This window comes from Saccostrea echinata, unplaced genomic scaffold (genome assembly GCF_033153115.1).
Source record: "Saccostrea echinata isolate AGI-Se365-2 ecotype Australia unplaced genomic scaffold, CSIRO_AGI_Sech_v1 ptg000006l, whole genome shotgun sequence".
NCBI classification, from domain to species: Eukaryota; Metazoa; Mollusca; class Bivalvia; order Ostreida; family Ostreidae; genus Saccostrea; species Saccostrea echinata.
The window spans coordinates 11,989,094-12,011,300 of NW_026889755.1; positions in this window are offsets into that span (position 1 = coordinate 11,989,094).

A 22,207-nucleotide genomic window follows, 5' to 3' on the forward strand; every position below is an offset into this window, starting at 1 on the left:
AATCTTAGCTTACTAAAGGATTTATTGTGTTCAAAAGGTCAAAGGTCAAAGGTCAAGCTCCCCTGAATAAAAAGGATGAAAGTAATTTTTTTTTTTTTTTTTTTTTTTCCAGGTTTGAATTATATTAATGGTAAACAATAAAAGGCTAAGGAAGTAGAGTCGAAAAGCACTTCAATTTTCGTTGAACAACGAAAAAAGGTCTAGATATTAGGGCTTTTCGACTTTTGGCGAAAAGCCCTATTGTTTTCGTCTTGTTTTATTAGGGCTTTTCGCTTTCAGGCGAAAAGCCCTATTGTTTTCGTCTTTTTTATTATTATTATTAGGGCTTTTCGCTTTCAGGCGAAAAGCCCTATTGTTTTCGTCTTTTTTATTATTATTATTAGGGCTTTTCGCTTTCAGGCGAAAAGCCCTATTGTTTTCGTCTTTTTTATTATTATTATTATTATTATTATACTGAACACTTTTTTCGTTCAGCATTTGAGGAGTAGCTTTAGAAATAGGATTTTTCTGTTATAACCACTAAATAGCAAATGTAAATATCTCGCGTATGTAAGGTTTTGAACTTCCGGTTAAGTCACTTCCGGTTTCAACTGAAGAAAAACTGAAATACCTAAAGAAGCTAAAATCTTTCTCATTTTGAATGTCTAGACTCTCAAATTCAGGATATAAATTCTAGACACGATTATCTACAAAAAAGTTAGCGACGGTGATTTTCGACCACTGATACTTTCTGAGATATAAGACTTCAAACATTGAGAAAGGGGGGATGAAATTTTTAAAAGTCAAAATTAAGGTTTGAAAATTATTTTGAGCATTGAAATACGTTAAGACTAGTAAGTTGAACATATACTGTAAGTTTCATATCGATCCGAGCCGGACTTCCGGTTTTAGGGGTCTTTGAAAATTGTCTATGGGAGTTTCTATGTTAAATTGAAATCACGCATGTTCCATTATTTCAGAAAGGAAGCAAGCAATTCTTGTCATATTTAAGTGGAATACTTACTTTTACACTGTCTTCAGGTGATTAGGTGATGAAAACAAAATTCCACAAAATAAGGGATTTTTAGGGGCCAGTACAACAAAACAGCTTTTCCCTGTAACTTTTTTATTTCTCAACAGATCTGTAAACAGTTTTCCGATTTGAGTTAAGCACGAAGAATACATTTTAAAAATTATGGTCCGTGGGGTCACTTTTTGACCCCTTATAGGAGTTTCAGAGGCCTGAAAAACAGTACTTTTAGAGTTCTCTTGATTTCATCGCGTAATTAGAGTTATCGTTCTTTGCACGGTTGGCGAGCGTAGAAAGCGAAAGTAAGGTTTGGTGCTGTTGGCTGCGTAGCTATACTTTTTCAACAAGCGCTCTGCTAGACTCGCCATGTATCCCATAATGGTTCCTTTCATTTTGCTACATCGAATATCACATCAAACATAAGAGATCTCAGTGTTTTAAGATATTTGACCGGGACTTTAGTACGAAACTAAATTCGCTGCCACCTAAAATGCGTAGAACAAAAATGCGGGGGTGGATCCTCAAGTGTTTCGTAGACGGCTTTTTATAAATTAAAGTCAAATCACGTAAAGTTAGAAGGTACAGGGAAAAAAAAAACATGAATCTCATTTCATGATCACAAAAAGCATATTTTACAAGATGAATTAATTCTAAATAAAATTAAAATAAATTTGATGTTTGAAAAAGAAGATATATATCTGAAAGGAAATTAATTAATCATAACAGAAGAAACAAATGACATCAAAGATATTTGAAGAAATTCTAGATAAAATGTATATCTTGTTTCTCCGATCACCAGAAAAGAAATTTTAGGCACTTCTGAATTTCCTGTTCTTGCCGATAAAGTTTATATCTTCTAGGTAAATGAGACAATGACCTTTAAACTTTCCAGAAAGTTTTTATGGGGTGTTTCGTAAAGTATTCTGACATTTTAGGTTAATACGATGTCTGGTTTAGAGTTTACATAAAAAATCTACGTTGCCATTGCGCAGGGGAAAAAGGGGGGGGGGTAAAGAATGTTGATGTATACAAAGAATATACATTACAGAAATCTTAGCTTACTAAAGGATTTATTGTGTTCAAAAGGTCAAAGGTCAAAGGTCAAGCTCCCCTGAATAAAAAGGATGAAAGTAATTTTTTTTTTTTTTTTTTTTTTTCCAGGTTTGAATTATATTAATGGTAAACAATAAAAGGCTAAGGAAGTAGAGTCGAAAAGCACTTCAATTTTCGTTGAACAACGAAAAAAGGTCTAGATATTAGGGCTTTTCGACTTTTGGCGAAAAGCCCTATTGTTTTCGTCTTGTTTTATTAGGGCTTTTCGCTTTCAGGCGAAAAGCAGTATTGTTTTCGTCTTTTTTATTATTATTATTAGGGCTTTTCGCTTTCAGGCGAAAAGCCCTATTGTTTTCGTCTTTTTTTATTATTATTATTAGGGCTTTTCGCTTTCAGGCGAAAAGCCCTATTGTTTTCGTCTTTTTTATTAGGGCTTTTCGACTTTTGGCGAAAAGCCCTATTGTTTTCGTCTTGTTTTATTATTATTATTATTATTATACCTAACACTTTTTCGTCACGGATTTAAAGAGAACTCTTGGATATATGTATTTTATATTATTGTTGTCAGACTGCATTCTTAAATGTCTCGCGTATGTAAGGTTTTGTACTTCCGGAAATGTCACTTACGGTATAGACAAGCAGAAAACTAAAATTTCTTTGGAAGCTTAAGAAATTCTTATTTTCTATGGAAATTCATTCAAATTTTAGGAATTGATTCTTCAAAGTTAATCCTTCAAAAAAGTTAGCGACAGCGTTATTGTACCTATGATATATTTTTGTGTTATAAGACTCCAAAGTTAAGGAAAAGGGGGGATGGAAATTTTAAAATTTAAAAACCATGTAGGAAAAATATTTTGAAGACTACATATTGTTAAGAGTGATTAATAGAACATGTACGGTCAGTTTCAAGTCAATCGAAGCAGAACTTTCGGTTTTATGAGTCACCAAAAATTGTCTATGAGAGTTTCTATGTTAAATTGAAATGACGCATGTTCCATTATTTCAGAAAGGAAGTAAGCAATTCTTGTCATATTTAAGTGGAATACTTACTTTTACACTGTCTTCAGGTGATTAGGTGATGAATACAAAATTCCACAAAATAAGGGATTTTTAGGGGCCAGTACAAAAAAACAGTTTTTTCCCTGTAACTTTTTTATTTCGCAACCAATCTGTAAACAGTTTTCGGATTTGAGTTAAGCACGAAGAGTACATTTTAAAAATTATGGTCCGTGGGGTCACTTTTTGACCCCTTATAGGAGTTTCAGAGGCCTGAAAAACAGTACTTTTACAGTTCTCTTGATTTCATCGCGTAATTAGAGTTATCGTTCTTTGCACGGTTGGCGAGCGTAGAAAGCGAAAGTAAGCTTTGGTCCTGTTGGCTGCGTAGCTATACTTTTTCAACAAGCGCTCTGCTAGACTCGCCATGTATCCCATGATGGTTCCTTTCATTTTGCTACATCGAATATCACATCAAACATAAGAGATCTCAGTGTTTTAAGATATTTGACCGGGACTTTAGTACGAAACTAAATTCGCTGCCACCTAAAATGCGTAGAACAAAAATGCGGGGGTGGATCCTCAAGTGTTTCGTAGACGGCTTTTTATAAATTAAAGTCAAATCACGTAAAGTTAGAAGGTACAGGGAAAAAAAAAACATGAATCTCATTTCATGATCACAAAAAGCATATTTTACAAGATGAATTAATTCTAAATAAAATTAAAATAAATTTGATGTTTGAAAAAGAAGATATATATCTGAAAGGAAATTAATTAATCATAACAGAAGAAACAAATGACATCAAAGATATTTGAAGAAATTCTAGATAAAATGTATATCTTGTTTCTCCGATCACCAGAAAAGAAATTTTAGGCACTTCTGAATTTCCTGTTCTTGCCGATAAAGTTTATATCTTCTAGGTAAATGAGACAATGACCTTTAAACTTTCCAGAAAGTTTTTATGGGGTGTTTCGTAAAGTATTCTGACATTTTAGGTTAATACGATGTCTGGTTTAGAGTTTACATAAAAAATCTACGTTGCCATTGCGCAGGGGAAAAAGGGGGGGGGGTAAAGAATGTTGATGTATACAAAGAATATACATTACAGAAATCTTAGCTTACTAAAGGATTTATTGTGTTCAAAAGGTCAAAGGTCAAAGGTCAAGCTCCCCTGAATAAAAAGGATGAAAGTAATTTTTTTTTTTTTTTTTTTTTTTTCCAGGTTTGAATTATATTAATGGTAAACAATAAAAGGCTAAGGAAGTAGAGTCGAAAAGCACTTCAATTTTCGTTGAACAACGAAAAAAGGTCTAGATATTAGGGCTTTTCGACTTTTGGCGAAAAGCCCTATTGTTTTCGTCTTGTTTTATTAGGGCTTTTCGCTTTCAGGCGAAAAGCAGTATTGTTTTCGTCTTTTTTATTATTATTATTAGGGCTTTTCGCTTTCAGGCGAAAAGCCCTATTGTTTTCGTCTTTTTTTATTATTATTATTAGGGCTTTTCGCTTTCAGGCGAAAAGCCCTATTGTTTTCGTCTTTTTTATTAGGGCTTTTCGACTTTTGGCGAAAAGCCCTATTGTTTTCGTCTTGTTTTATTATTATTATTATTATTATACCTAACACTTTTTCGTCACGGATTTAAAGAGAACTCTTGGATATATGTATTTTATATTATTGTTGTCAGACTGCATTCTTAAATGTCTCGCGTATGTAAGGTTTTGTACTTCCGGAAATGTCACTTACGGTATAGACAAGCAGAAAACTAAAATTTCTTTGGAAGCTTAAGAAATTCTTATTTTCTATGGAAATTCATTCAAATTTTAGGAATTGATTCTTCAAAGTTAATCCTTCAAAAAAGTTAGCGACAGCGTTATTGTACCTATGATATATTTTTGTGTTATAAGACTCCAAAGTTAAGGAAAAGGGGGGATGGAAATTTTAAAATTTAAAAACCATGTAGGAAAAATATTTTGAAGACTACATATTGTTAAGAGTGATTAATAGAACATGTACGGTCAGTTTCAAGTCAATCGAAGCAGAACTTTCGGTTTTATGAGTCACCAAAAATTGTCTATGAGAGTTTCTATGTTAAATTGAAATGACGCATGTTCCATTATTTCAGAAAGGAAGTAAGCAATTCTTGTCATATTTAAGTGGAATACTTACTTTTACACTGTCTTCAGGTGATTAGGTGATGAATACAAAATTCCACAAAATAAGGGATTTTTAGGGGCCAGTACAAAAAAACAGTTTTTTCCCTGTAACTTTTTTATTTCGCAACCAATCTGTAAACAGTTTTCGGATTTGAGTTAAGCACGAAGAGTACATTTTAAAAATTATGGTCCGTGGGGTCACTTTTTGACCCCTTATAGGAGTTTCAGAGGCCTGAAAAACAGTACTTTTACAGTTCTCTTGATTTCATCGCGTAATTAGAGTTATCGTTCTTTGCACGGTTGGCGAGCGTAGAAAGCGAAAGTAAGCTTTGGTCCTGTTGGCTGCGTAGCTATACTTTTTCAACAAGCGCTCTGCTAGACTCGCCATGTATCCCATGATGGTTCCTTTCATTTTGCTACATCGAATATCACATCAAACATAGGAGATCTCAGTGTTTTAAGATATTTGACCGGGACTTTAGTACGAAACTAAATTCGCTGCCACCTAAAATGCGTAGAACAAAAATACGGGGGTGGATCCTCAAGTGTTTCGTAGACGGCCTTTCATAAATTAAAGTCAAATCATGTAAAGTTAGAAGGTACGGGGGGGGGGGGACATGAATCTCATTTCATGATCACAAAAAGCATATTTTACAAGATGAATTAATTCTAAATAAAATTAAAATAAATTTGATGTTTGAAAAAGAAGATAAATATCTGAAGGGAAATTAACTAATCATAACAGAAGAAACAAATGACATCAAAGATATTCTAGATAAAATGTATATCTTGTTTCTCCGATCACCAGAAAAGAAATTTTAGGCATTTCTGAATTTCCTGTTCTTGCCGATAAAGTTTATATCTTCTAGGTAAATGAGACAATGACCTTTAAACTTTCCAGAAAGTTTTTATGGGGTGTTTTGTAAAGTATCCTGAAATTTTAGGTTAATACGATGTCTGGTATAGAGTTTACATAAAAAATCTACGTTGCCATTGCGCAGGGGAAAAAAGGGGGAGGGGGGGGGGAGAGAGTAAAGAATGTTGATGTATACAAAGAATATACATTACAGAAATCTTTGCTTACTAAAGGATATATTGTGTTCAAAAGGTCAAAGGTCAAAGGTCAAGGTCCCCTGAATAAAAAGGATGAAAGTAAGTTTTTTTTTTTTTTTTTTTTTTTTTTTTCAGGTTTGAATTATATTAATGGTAAACAATAAAAGGCTAAGGGAGTAGAGTCGAAAAGCACTTCAATTTTCGTTGAACAACGAAAAAAGGTCTAGTTAGGGCTTTTCGCTTTCAGGCGAAAAGCCCTATTGTTTTCGTCTTTTTTATTATTATTATTATTATTATTATTATTATTATACTGAACACTTTTTTCGTTCAGCATTTGAGAAGTATCTTTAAAAATAGGATATTTCTCTTATAACCACTAAATAGCAAATGTAAATATCTCGCGTATGTAAGGTACTGAACTTCCGGTTTAGTCACTTCCGGTTTCTACTAAAGAAAAACTAAAACACCTAAAGAAGCTAAAATCTTTCTCATTTTAAATGTCTAGACCCTCAAATTCAAGATATAAATTCTAGAGACAAATACCTACAAAAAAGTTAGCGACGGTGATTTTCGACCACTGATACTTTCTGAGATATAAGACTTCAAACATTGAAAAAGGGGGGATGAAATTTTTAAAAGTCACAATTAAGGTTTGAAAATTATTTTGAGCATTGAAATACGTTAAAACTAATAAGTTGAACATATACTGTAAGTTTCAGATCGATCCGAGCCGAACTTCCGGTTTTATGGGTCTTTGAAAATTGTCTACGGGAGTTTCTATGTTAAATTGAAATCAGTCGTGGCACGTTTTTTCTTTAAATAATCAAGATATTCTTGTGAGATTTTAAGTGTAGAATGACCTAGATACGGTACCGACCTCATTAGGTCATGAAAAGGTAATTCGGGAAAATAAGGGATTTCTAGGGGCCAACATTGAAAACATACTTTTTCCTGTAACTTTTTTATTTCTCAATGAATTTTTAAACAGTTTTCTATTCTGGGTTCAAATCAAAGAGAGCAATCTAAAAATTATGGTCCGTGGGGTCACTTTTTGACCCCTTATAGGAGTTACAGAGGACTGAAATAATGTAATTTTTATTTATTTCAAAAATAATGGAGTAAGAGTTATCTCCCATTGAACATCAGTTAACAGGCTTACATACTCTTTAGGTTTCAAGTTTTGTATGCATATGACAAGAACTTCCGGTTTTATGAATCTCTAAATTTGTCTATGGGAGTTCTCATGTTAAATGGAAAATTGCACATTTCACGATATCCCTTAAAGTAATCAAGATATTCTTGTGAAAATTGAGTGATATAATGACTGTGATATTGTTTCAACCCCATTAGGGTTTGAAAATATATTTCTGGAAAATAAGGGATTTCTAGGGGCCAACATTGAAAACATACTTTTTCCTGTACCTTTTTTTTTTATTTCTCAATGAATTTTCAAACAGTTTTCTATTCTGGGTTCAGATCAAAGAGTACAATCTAAAAATTATGGTCCGTGGGGTCACTTTTTGACCCCTTATAGGAGTTTAAGAGGTCTGAAATAACATAATTTTTATTTATTTCAAAAATAATGGAGTAAAAGTTATCTCCCTTTGAACATCACTTAACAGGCTTACATACTCTTTAGGTTTCAAGTTTGGTCGGTTTTATGAATCTCTAAATTTGTCTATGGGAGTTCTCATGTTAAATGGAAAATTGCACATTTCACGATATCTCTTAAAGTAATCAAGATATTCTTGTGAAAATTGAGTGATATAATGACTGTGATATTGTTTCAACCTCATTAGGGTTTGAAAATGAATTTCTGGAAAATTAGGGATTTCTAGGGGCCAAAGTTGAAAACTGACCTTTGCCCATAACTTTTTTAATTCTTAATGAATTTTGAAACAGTTTCCTATTCTGGCTTTAGCTTAAAGAGTACAATCTAAAAATTATGGTCCGTGGGGTCACTTTTTGACCCCTTATAGGAGTTACAGAAGACTGAAATCATGTAATTTTCATTTAATTCAAATATGATGAAGTAAGATTTATCTCCCTTTGCACATCTGTTGGGGAGCTTACATACTATTTAGGTTTCAAGTTTGGTATGCATATGAGAAGTACTTTCGGTTTTATGAATGTCTGAATTTGTCTATGGGAGTTCCCATGTTAAATGGAAAAATGCACATGTCACGATATCTCCTAAACTAAATAAGATATTCTTGTGAAAATTGAGTGATATAATGACTTTGATAATGTTTCCACCCTATAAGGGTCTGAAAATGAAAATCTGAAAAATAAGGGATTTCAAGGGGCTAATATTGAAAACAGATTTCCCCATGTAACTTTTTTTATTTCTAAATTAATTTCTAAACAGTTTTCGTTTCCGAGTTCAGCATAAAGGGTACAGTTTAAAAATTATGGTCCGTGGGGTCACTTTTTGACCCCTTATAGGTGTTTTAGAGACCTGAAATATAGTAACTTTTAGTAATTTCAAAATAACATTGTAAGAGTTACCCCCCTTTGCAGAGCTCTAGTGAAAATTTCAGACCCTTTAGGTTTCCATTTTTATAAGCTCCTGAAGACTTGATCCGTTTTGATTATTTTTTTGTTTATGTTTTTTTAATTAATTAGAGTTATCGCTCTTTAAGGTCTTAGTGATTTTAAGCGTCGAAAAGCCCTCCGTTTTTGTTGAACGACAAAAAAGGTCTAGTTATTATTATTATTATTATTATTATACTGAACACTTTTTTCGTTCAGCATTTGAGGAGTACCTTTAAAAATATGATTTTTCTCTTATCATCCCTAAATAGGAAATGTAAATATCTCGCGTATGTAAGGTAATGAACTTCCGGTTTAGTCACTTCCGGTTTCTACTAAACAAAAACTGAAATACCTAAAGAAGCTAAAATCTTTCTCATTTTGAATGTCTAGACTCTCAACTTTAGGATATAAATTCTAGAGACCAATACCTACAAATAAGTTAGCGACGGTGATTTTTGACCATAGATACTTTCTGAGATATAAGACTTCAAACATTGAAAAAGGGGGGATGAAATTTTTAAAAGTCACAATTAAGGTATGAAAATTATTTTGAGCATTACAATACGATAAGACTAATAAGTTGAACATATACTGTAAGTTTCATATCGGTCGGAGCCGAACTTCCGGTTTTAGGGGTCTTAGAAAATTGTCTATGGGAGTTTCTATGTTAAAATAAAATCAGTCGTGGCACGTTTTCTCTTAAAATAATCAAGATATTCTTGTGAGATTCTAAGTGTAGAATGACCTTGATACGGTTCCGACCTCGTTAGGTCATAAAAAGGAAATTTGGGAAAATAAGGGATTTCTAGGGGCCAACATTGAAAACAGACTTTTTCCTGTAACTTTTTTATTTCTCAATGAATTTTTAATCAGTTTTCTATTCTGGGTTTAGATCAAAGAGAACAATTTAAAAATTATGGTCCGTGGGGTCACTTTTTGACCCCTTATAGGAGTTACAGAAGACTGAAATAATGTAATTTTTATTTATTTCAAAAATAATGCAGTAAGAGTTATCTCCCTTTGAACATCAGCTAACAGGCTTACATACTCTTTAGGTTTCAAGTTTGGTATGCATATGACAAGTACTTCCGGTTTTATGAATCTCTAAATTTGTCTATGGGAGTTGTCATGTTAAATGGAAAATTGCATATTTCACCATATCTCTTAAAGTAATCAAGATATTCTTGTGAAACTTTAGTGCTATAATGACTGTGATATTGTTTCAACCCCATTAGGGTTTGAAAATGAATTTCTGGAAAATAAGGGATTTGTAGGGGCCAAAGTTGAAATCTGACCTTTGCCCATATCTTTTTTAATTCTTAATGAATTTTTAAACAGTTTTCTATTATGGGTTTAGCTTAAAGAGTACAATCTAAAAATTATGGTCCGTGGGGTCACTTTTTGACTCCTTATAGGAGTTAGAAAGGACTAAAATAATGTAATTTTTATTTACATCAAAAATAATGAAGTAAGAGTTATCTCCCTTTGCACAACTGTTGGCAGGCTGACATACTCTTTACATTTCAAGTTTGGTATGCATATGACAAGTACTTCAGGTTTCATGAATCTCTGAAATTGTCTATGCCAGTTCCCATGTTAAATGGAAAAATACACATGTCACGATATCTCCTAAACTAAATAAGATATTCTTATGAAAAATGAGTGATATAATGACTTTAATAATGTTTCAACGCAATAAGGGTCTGAAAATGAAATTCTGAAAAATAAGGGATTTCAAGGGGCTAATATTGAAAACTGATTTTCCCATGTAACTTTTTTATTTCTCAATGAATTTTTGAACAGTTTTCGATTCCGAGTTCAGCATAAAGGGTACAGTTTAAAAATTATGGTCCGTGGGGTCACTTTTTGACCCCTTATAGGTGTTTTAGAGACCTGAAATATAGTAACTTTTAGTAATTTTCAAAATAACATTGTAAGAGTTATCCCCCCTTTGCAGAGGTCTAGTGAGAATTACATAGTCTTTAGGTTTCCATTTTCAAGAGCTCCTGAACACTTGATCCGGTTTGATTATTCTTTTCATTCTTTTCGTTTTGTTAGAGTTATCGCTCTTTAAGATCCTTGTGATTTAAAGCATCGAAAAGCCCTCCGTTTTTGTTGAACGACAAAAAAGGTCTAGTTATTATTATTATTATACTGAACACTTTTTTCGTTCAGCATTTGAGGAGTACCTTTAAAAATAGGATTTTTTTCTTATAACCACTAAATAGGAAATGTAAATATCTCGCGTATGTAAGGTTTTGAACTTCCGGTTTAGTCACTTCCGGTTTCTACTAAAGAAAAACTAAAATACCTAAAGAAGCTAAAATCTTTCTCATTTTGAATGTCTAGACTCTCAAATTCAAGATTTAAATTCTAGAGACCAATACCTACAAAAAAGTTAGCGACGGTGATTTTCGACCACTAATACTTTCTGAGATATAAGACTTCAAACATTGAAAAAGGGGGGATGAAATTTTTAAAAGTCACAATTAAGGTTTGAAAATTATTTTGAGCATTAAAATACGTTAAGACTAACAATTAAAACATATTCTGTAAGTTTCGTATCGATCCGAGCCGAACTTCCGGTTTTAGGGGTCTTTGAAAATTGTCTATGGGAGTTTCTATGTTAAATTGAAATCGGTCGTGGCACGTTTTCTCTCAAAATAATCAAGATATTCTTGTGAGATTTTAAGTCTAGAATGACCTTGATACGGTTCCGACCTCATTAGGTGATCAAAAGTAAATTCAGGAAAATAAGGGATTTCTAGGGGCCAACATTGAAAACATACTTTTTCCTGTAACTTTTTTATTTCTCAATGAATTTTTAAACAGTTTTCTATTCTGAGTTCAGATCAAAGAGAACAATCTAAAAATTATGGTCCGTGGGGTCACTTTTTGACCCCTTATAGGAGTTACAGAAGACTGAAATAGTGTTATTTTTATTTATTTCAAAAATAATGGAGTAAGAGTTATCTCCCTTTGAACATCAGTTAACAGGCTTACATACTCTTTAGGTTTCTGATTTGGTATGCATATGATAAGTACTTCCGGTTTTATGAATCTCTAAATTTGTCTATGGGAGTTCTCATGTTAAATGGAAAATTGCACATTTCACGATTTCTCTTAAAGTAATCAAGATATTCTTGTGAAAATTGAGTGATATAATGACTGTGATATTTTTTCAACCCCATTAGAATTTGAAAATGAATTTCTGGAAAATAAGGGATTTCTAGGGGTCAAAGTTGAAAACTGACCTTTGCCTATAACTTTTTTAATTCTTAATGAATTTTAGAACACTTTTCTATTTTGGGTTTAGCTTAAAGATTGCAATCTAAAAATTATGGTCCGTGGGGTCACTTTTTGACCCCTTATAGGAGTTACAGAGGACTGAAATAATGTAATTTTTATTCATTTCAAATATGATGAAGTAAGAGTTATTTCCCTTTGCACATCTATCGGCGGGCTTACATACTCTTTAGGTTTGAAGTTTGGTATGCAAATGACAAGTACTTCCGGTTTTATGAATCTCTGAATTTCTCTATGGGAGTTCCCATGTTAAATGGAAAAATGCACATGTCACGATATCTCCCAAACTAAATAAGATATTCTTGTGAAAATTGGGTGATATAATGACTTTGATAATGTTTCAACCCCTTTAGGGTCTGAAAATGAAATTCTGAAAAATAAGGGATTTCATGGGGCTAGCATTGAAAACTGATTTTCCCATGTAACATTTTTATTTCTCAATAGATTTTTGAACAATTTCCGCTTCTTAGTTCAACATAAAGGGTAGAATTTAAAAATTATGGTCCGTGGGGTTACTTTTTGACCCCTTATAGGTGTTTTAGAGACCTGAAATATAGAAACTTTTTATTAATTATAAAATAACATTGTAAGAGTTATCCCCCTTTGCAGAGCTGTAGAGAGAACTACATACTCTTTTGGTGTCCATTTTTATAAGCTTCTGAAGACTTGATCCGGTTTGATTATTTTTTAAAGTTTTTCATTTTGTTAGAGTTATCGCTCTTTATGGTCCTTGAGATTTAAAGCGTCGAAAAGCCCTCCGTTTTTGTTGAACGACAAAAAAGGTCTAGTTATTATTATTATTATTCTTTTTCTTAACACTTTTTTCGTTCAGCGTTTAAAGAGTACCTTTGAAAATAGGTATTTTGTTTTATAACCACTGGAAAGCAAACCTAAATGTCTCGCGTATGTAATGTTTTGAACTTCCGGTTTACTCACTTCCGGTTTCTACTAAAGAAAGACTGAAATTTCTAAAGAAGCTAAAGTCTTTCTCATTTTCAAAGACTAGACTCTCAAATTCAAGATATCAATTCTAGACACCAATACCTACAAAAAAGTTAGCGATGGTGATTTTCGGCCACTGATACTTTCTGAGATATAAGACTTCAAACATTCAAAAAGGGGGGATGAAATTTTTAAAAGTCACAATTAAGGTTTCAAAATTATTTTGAGCATAGAAATATGTTAAGACTAATAAGTAGAACAAATAGTGTAAGTTTCATATCGATCCAAGAAGAACTTCCGGTTTTAGGTGTCTTAGAAAATTGTCTATGGGAGTTTCTATGTTAAATTGAAATCAGTCGTACCACGTTTTCTCTTAAAACAATCAAGATATTCTTGTGAGATTTTAAGTGTAGAATGACCTAGATACGGTACCGACCTCATTAGGTCATGAAAAGGCACTTCGGGAAAATAAGGGATTTCTCGGGGCCAACATTGAAAACAGACTTTTTCCTGTAACTTTTTTATTTCTCAATAAATTTTCAAACAGTTTTCTATTCTGGGTTCAGCTCAAAGAGTACAATCTAAAAATTATGGTCCGTTGGGTCACTTTTTGACCCCTTATAGCAGTTACAGAGGACTGAAATAACGTAATTTTTATTTATTTCAAAAATAATGGAGTAAGAGTTATCTCCCTTTGAACATCAGTTAAAAGGCTTACATACTCTTTAGGTTTCAAGTTTGGTATGTATATGACAAGTACTTCCGGTTTTATGAATCTCTAAATTTGTCTATGGGAGTTTTCATGTTAAATGGAAAATTGCACATTTCACGATATTTCTTAAAGTAATCAAGATATTCTTGTGAAAATTCAGTGATATAATGACTTTGATATTTTTTCAACCCCGTTAGAGTTTGAAAATGAATTTCTGGAAAATACGGGATTTTTAGGGGCCAAAGTTGAAAACTGACCTTTGCTCATAACTATTTTAATTCTTAATGAATTTTTGAACAGTTTTCTATTCTGGGTTTACCTTAAAGAGTACAATCTAAAAATTATGGTCCGTGGGGTCACTTTTTGACCCCTTGTAGGAGCTACAGAGGACTGAAATAATGAAATTTTTATTTATTTCACATATGATAAAGTAAGAGTTATCTCCCTTTGCACATCTGTTGGTGGGCTTACATACTCTTTAGGTTTCAAGTTTGGTATTCCTCTGATAAGTACTTCGGGTTTTATGAATCTCTGAATTTGTCTATGGGAGTTCCCATGTTAAATGGAAAAATGCACATATCACGATATCTCCTAAACTAAATAAGATATTCCTCTGAAAATGGAGTGATATAATGACGTTGATATTTTTTCAACCCCATTAGGGTCTGAAAATAAAATTCCATAACATAAGGGATTTCAAGGTGTTAACATTGAAAACAGTTTTTCCCATGTAACTTTTTTATTTCTCAATGAATATTTGAACAGTTTTCGATTCTGAGTTTAGCATAAAGGGTACAATTTAAAAATTGTGGTCCGTGGGATCACTTTTTGACCCCTTATAGGTGTTTTAGAGACCTGAAATTAAGAAACTTTTAGTAATTTCAGAAATAACATTGTAAGAGTTATCCCCCTTTGCAGAGCTCTTTGAGAATTACATACTCGTTAGGTTTTAATTTTTATAAGCTTCTTAAAACTCGATCCGGTCTGATCATTATTTTTTGTTTTTCATTTTGTTAGAGTTATCGCTCGCTAAGGGCCTTGAGATTTAAAGCGTCGAAAAGCCCTCCGTTTTTGTTGAACGACAAAAAAGGTCTAGTTTATTAGGGCTTTTCGCTTTCAGGCGAAAAGCCCTATTGTTTTCGTCTTTTTAGGGCTTTTCGCTTTCAGGCGAAAAGCCCTATTGTTTTCGTCTTTTTTATTATTATTATTATTATTATTATTATTATTATTATTATTATACTGAACACTTTTTTCGTTCAGCATTTGAGGAGTACCTTTAAAAATAGGGTTTTTCTCTTATAACCACTAAATAGCAAATGTAAATATCTCGCGTATGTAAGGTATTGAACTTCCGATTTAGTCACTTCCGGTTTCTACTGAAGATAAACTGAAATACCTAAAGAAGCTAAAATCTTTCTCATTTTGAATGTCTAAACTCTCAAATTCAGGATATAAATTTTAGACACCAATACCTACAAAAAAGTTAGCGACGGTGTTTTTCGACCAGTGATACTTTCTGAGATATAAGACTTCAAACATTCAAAAAGGGGGGATGAAATTTTTAAAAGTGAAAATTAAGGTTTAAAAAATATTTTGAGCATTGAAATACGTTAAAACTAATAAGATGAACATATATTATAAGTTTCATATCGATCCGAGCCGAACTTCCGGTTTTAGGGGTCTTTGAAAATTGTCTATGGGAGTTTCTATGTTAAATTGAAATCAGTCGTGGCACGTTTTCTCTTAAAATAATCAAGATATTCTTCTGATATTTTAAGTGTAGAATGACCTTGATATGGTACCGACCTCATTAGGTCATAAAAAGATAATTCGGGAAAATAAGGGATTTCTAGGGGCTATCATTGAAAACATACTTTTTCCTGTAACTTCTTTATTTCTCAATGAATTTTTAAACAGTTTTCTATTCTGGGTTCAGATCAAAGAGTACAATCTAAAAATTATGGTCCGTGGGGTCACTTTTTGACCCTTTATAGGAGTTACAGAAGACTGAAATAATGTAATTTTTAATCATTTCAAAAATAATGGAGTAAGAGTTATCTCCCTTTGAACATCAGTTAAGAGGCTTAAATACTCTTTAAGTTTCAAGTTTGGTATGCATATGACAACTACTTCCGGTTTTATGAATCTCTAAATTTGTCTATGAAAGTTCTCATGTTAAATGGAAAATTGCACATGTCACGATATCTCTTAAAGTAATCAAGATATTCTTGTGAAAATTGAGTGATATAATGACTGTGATATTTTTTCAACCCCATTAGGGTTTGAAAATGAAATTATTGAAAATAAGGGATTTCTAGGGACTAAAGTTGAAAACTGACCTTTGCCCATAACTTTTTTAATTCTTAATGAATTTTGGAACAGTTTCCTATTCTGGGTTTAGCTTATAGAGTACAATCTAAAAATTATGGTCCGTGGGGTCACTTTTTGACCCCTTATAGGAGTTACAGAGGACTGAAATAATGAAATTTCTATCTATTCAAATATGATGAAGTAAGAGTTATCTCCCTTTGCACATCTGTTGGCGGGCTTACATACTCTTTAGGTTTCAAGTTTGGTATGCATATGACAAGTACTTCCGGTTTTATGAATCTCTGAATTTGTCTATGGGAGTTCCCATGTTAAATGGAAAAATGCACATGTCACGATATCTCCTAAACTAAATAAGATATTCTTGTGAAAATTAAGTGATATAATGACATTGATAATGTTTCAAACCCATTAGGGTTTGAAAACGAATTTCTGGAAAATAAGGGATTTGAAGGGGCTAATATTGAAAACTGGTTTTCCCATGTAACTTTTTTATTTCTAAATAAATTTTTAAACAGTTTTCGATTCTGAGTTCAGCATAAAGGGTACTGTATAAAAATTATGGTCCGTGGGTCACTTTTTGACCCCTTATAGGTGTTTTAGAGACCTGAAATATAGTAACCTTTAGTAATTTTAAAAATAAGATTGTAAAAGTTACCCCCCTTTGTAGAGCTCTAGTGAGAATTACATGCTCTTTAGGTTTCCATTTTTATTATCTCCTGAAGATTTGATCCGGTTTGATTATTTTTTTATGTTTTTCATTTTGTTTGAATTATCGCTCTTTAAGGTCCAATTAGTTTTAAGCGTCGAAAAGCGCTCCGTTTTTGTTGAACGACAAAAAAGGTCTAGTTATTAGGGCTTTTCGCTTTCAGGCGAAAAGCCCTATTGTTTTCGTCTTTTTTATTATTATTATTATTATTATACTGAACACTTTTTTCGTTCAGCATTTGAGGAGTATCTTTAAAAATAGGATTTTTGTCTTATAACCACTAAATAGGAAATATAAATGTCTCGCGTATGTAAGGTTTTGAACTTCCGGCTTAGTCACTTCCGGTTTCTACTAAGGAGAAACTGAAATAGCTAAAGAAGCTAAAATCTTTCTCATTTTGAATGTCCAGACTTTCAAATTCTAGATATAAATTTTAGAGACCAATACCTACAAAAAAGTCAGCGAAGGTGATTTTGGACCACTGATACTTTCTGAGATATAAGACTTCAAACATTGGAGAAGGGGGGATGAAATTTTTAAAAGTCACAATTAAGGTTTGAAAATTATTTTGAGCATTGAAATATGTTAAGACTAATAGGTTGAACATATACTGAAAGTTTCATATTGATCCAAGCCGAACTTCCGGTTTTAGGGGTCTTTGAAAATTGTCTATGGGAGTTTCTATGTTAAATTGAAATCAGTCGTGGCACGTTTTCTCTTTAAATAATCAAGATATTCTTGTGAGATTTTAAGTGTAGAATGACCTTGATACGGTACCGACCTCATTAGGTCATGAAAAGAAAGTTCGGGAAAATAAGGGATTTCAAGGGGCCAACATTGAAAACATACTTTTTCCTGTAACTTTTTTTATTTCTGAATGAATTTTTAAACAGTTTTCTATTCTGGATTTAGATCAAAGAGAACAATTTAAAAATTATGGTCCGTGGGGTCACTTTTTGTCCCCTTATAGGAGTTACAGAAGACTGGAATAATGTAATTTTAATGATTTCAAAAATAATGGAGTAAGAGTTATCTCTCTTTGAACATCAGTTAACAGGCTTACATACTCTTTAGGTTTCAAGTTTGGTATGCATATGACAAGTACTTCCGGTTTTATGAATCTCTAAATTTGTCTATGGGAGTTCTCATGTTAAATGGAAAATTGCATATTTCACTATATCTTTTAAAGTAATCAAGATATTCTTGTGAAAATTAAGTGATATAATGACTGTGATATTGTGTCAAACCCATTAGAGCTTGAAAATGAATTTCTGGAAAATAAGGGAATTTTAGGGGCCAAAGTTGAAAACTGACCTTTGCCCATAACTTTTTTAATTCTTAATGAATTTTTGAACAGTTTTCTTTTCTGGGTTAAGCTTAAAGAGTACAATCTAAAAATTATGGTCCGTGGGGTCACTTTTTGACCCCTTATAGGAGTTACAGAGCACTGAAATAATAAAATTTTTATCTATTTCAAATATGATGAAGTAAGAGTTACCTCCCTTTGCACATCTGTTGGCGGGCTTACATACTCTTTAGGTTTCAAGTTTGGTATGCATATGACAAGTACTTCCGGTTTTATGAATCTCTGAATTTTTCTATGGGAGTTCCCATGTTAAATGGAAAAATGCACATGTCACGATATCCCCTAAACTAAATAAGATATTCTTGTGAAAATTGAGTGATATAATGACTTTGATAATGTTTCAACCCAATAAGGGTCTGAAAATGAAATTCTGAAAAATAAGGGATTTCAAGGGGCTTATATTGAAAACTGATTTTCCCATGTAACTTTTTTATTTCTCAATGAATTTTTGAACAGTTTTCGATTCCGAGTTCAACATAAAGGGTAGAGTTTAAAAATTATGGTCCGTGGGGTCACTTTTTTACCCCTTATAGGAGTTTTAGAGACCTGAAATATAGTAACTTTTAGTAATTTTCAAAATAACATTGTAAGAGTTACCCTCCTTTGTAGAGCTCTAGTGAGAATTACATACTCTTTAGGTTTCCATTTTTAAAAGCTTCTGAAGACTTGATCCGGTTTCATTATTTTTTTTTTTAAAGTTTTTCATTTTGTTAGAGTTATCTCTCTTTAAGGTCCTTGAGATTTAAGCGTCGAAAAGCCCTCCGTTTTTGTTGAACGACAAAAAAGGTCTAGTTTATTATTATTATTATTATTATACTGAACACTTTTTTCGTTCAGCATTTGAGGAGTACCTTTAAGAATAGGATTTTTCTCTTATAATCACTAAATAGGGAATAAAAATATCTCGCGTATGTAAGGTTTTGAACTTCCGGTTCAGTCACTTCCGGTTTCTCTTAAAGAAAAACTAAAATAACTAAAGAAGCTAAAATCTTTCTCAATTTTTATGTCTAGACTCTCAAATTCAAGATATAAATTGTAGAGACCAATACCTACAAAAAAGTTAGCGGTGGTGATTTTCGGCCACTGATACTTTCTGAGATATAAGACTTCAAACATTGAAGAAGGGGGGATGAAATTTTTAAAAGTCACAATTAAGGGTTGAAAATTATTTTGAGCATTGCAGTACGTTAAGACTAATGAGTAGAATATATACTGTAAGTTTCATATCGATCCGAGCCGAACTTCCGGTTTTAGGGGTCTTTGAAAATTGTCTATGGGAGTTTCTATGTTAAATTGAAATCAGTCGTGGCACGTTTTCTCTTAAAATAATTAAGATATTCTTGTGAGATTTTAGGTGTTGAATGACCTTGATAGGGTACCGACCTCATTAGGTCACGAAAAGGAAATTCTGGAAAATAAGGGATTTCTAGGGGCCAACATTGAAAACAGACTTTTTCCTGTAACTTTTTTATTTCTCAATGAATTTTTGAACAGTTTTCTATTCTGGGTTCAGATCAAAGAGAACAATTTTAAAATTATGGTCCGTGGGGTCACTTTTTGACCCCTTATAGGAGTTTCAGAAGACTGAAATAATGTAATTTTTATTTATTTCAAAAATAATGGAGTAAGAGTTATCTCCCTTTGAACATCAGTTAACAGGCTTACATACTCTTTAGGTGTCAAGTTTAGTATGCATATGACAAGTACTTCCGGTTTTATGAAGCTCTAAATTTTTCTATGGGAGTTCTCATGTTAAATGGAAAATTACACATTTCACGATATGTCTTAAAGTGATCAAGGTATTCTTGTGAAAATTGAGTGATATAATGACTGCGATATTGTTTCAACCCCATTAGGGTTTGAAAATGAATTTCTGGAAAATAAGGGATTTCTAGGGGCCAAAGTTGAAAACTGACCTTTGCCCAGAACTTTCTTATTTCTCAATGAATTTTTAAACAGTTTTCTATTCTGGGTTAAGCTTGAAGAGTACAATCTAAAAATTATGGTCCGTGGGGTCACTTTTTGACCCCTTATAGGAGTTACAGAGGACTGAAATAATGAATTTTTTTCATTTCAAATATGATGAAGTAAGAGTTGTCTCCCTTTTTACATCTGTTGACAGGCTTACATACTCTTTAGGTTTCAAGTTTGGTATGCATATGACAAGTACTTCCGGTTTTATGAATCTCTGAATTTGTCTATGGGAGTTCCCATGTTAAGTGAAAAAATGCACATGTCTCGATATCTACTAAACTAAATAAGACATTCTTTTGAAAATTGAGTGATATAATGACTTTGATAATGTTTTAACCCAAAAACGGTCTGAAAATGAAATTCTGAAAAATAAGGGATTTCAAGGGGCTTATATTGAAAACTGACTTTCCCATGTAACTTTTTTATTTCTAAATGAATTTTTGAACAGTTTTCGATTCCGAGTTCAGCATAAAGGGTACAGTTTAAAAATTATGGTCCGTGGGGAAACTTTTTGACCCCTTATAGGAGTTTTAGAGACCTGAAATATAGTAACTTTTAGTAATTTTCAAAATAACATTGTAAGAGTTATCCCCCTTTGCAGAGCTCTAATGAGAATTACATACTCTTTAGGTTTCCATTTCTAAAAGCTTCTGAAGACTTGATCCGGTTTCATTATTTTTTTTAAGTTTTTCAGTTTGTTAAATTTATCGCTCTTTAAGGTCCTTGAGATTTTAAGCGTCGAAAAGCCCTCCGTTTTTGTTGAACGACAAAAAAGGTCTAGTTATTATTATTATTATTATTATACTGAACACTTTTTTCGTTCAGCATTTGAGGAGTATCTTTAAAAATAAGATTTTTGTCTTATAACCACTAAATAGGAAATATAAATGTCTCGCGTATGTAAGGTTTTGAACTTCCGGTTTAGTCACTTCCGGTTTCTACTAAGGAGAAACTAAAATACCTAAAGAAGCTAAAATCTTTCTCATTTTGAATGTCTAGACTTTCAAATTCTAGATATAAATTCTAGAGACCAATACGTACAAAAAAGTTAGCGATGGTGATTTTGGACCACCGATACTTTCTGAGATATAAGACTTCAAACATTGAAAAAGGGGGGATGAAATTTTTAAAAGTCAAAATTAAGGTTTGAAAATTATTTTGAGCATTGAAATACGTTAAGACTAATAGGTTGAACATATACTGAAAGTTTCATATCGATCCGAGCCAAACTTCCGGTTTTAGGGGTCTTTGAAAATTGTCTATGGGAGTTTCTATGTTAAATTGAAATCAGTCGTGGCACGTTTTCTCTTAAAATAATCAAGATATTCTTGTGAGATTTTAAGTGTAGAATAACCTTGATACGGTTCCGACCTCATTAGGTCATGAAAAGAAAGTTCGGGAAAATAAGGGATTTCTAGGGGCCAACATTGAAAACATACTTTTTCCTGTAACTTTTTTATTTCTGAATGAATTTTTAAACAGTTTTCTATTCTGGATTTAGATCAAAGAGAACAATCTAAAAATTATGGTCCGTGGGGTCACTTTTTGACCCCTTATAGGAGTTACAGAAGACTGAAATAATGTAATTTTTAATGATTTCAAAAATAATGGAGTAAGAGTTATCTCCCTTTGAACATCAATTAACAGGCTTACATACTCTTTAGGTTTCAAGTTTGGTATGCATATGACAAGTACTTCCGGTTTTATGAATCTCTAAATTTGTCTATGGGAGTTCTCATGTTAAATGGAAAATTGCATATTTCACTATATCTCTTAAAGTAATCAAGATACTCTTGTGAAAATTTAGTGATATAATGACTGTTATATTGTGTCAAACCCATTGGAGCTTGAAAACGAATTTCTGGAAAATAAGGGAATTTTAGGGGCCAAAGTTGAAAACTGACCTTTGCCCATAACTTTTTTAATTCTTAATGAATTTTTGAACAGTTTTCTTTTCTGGGTTTAGCTTAAAGAGTGCAATCTAAAAATTATGGTCCGTGGGGTCACTTTTTGACCCCTTATAGGAGTTACAGAGGACTGAAATAATGAAATTTTTATCTATTCAAATATGA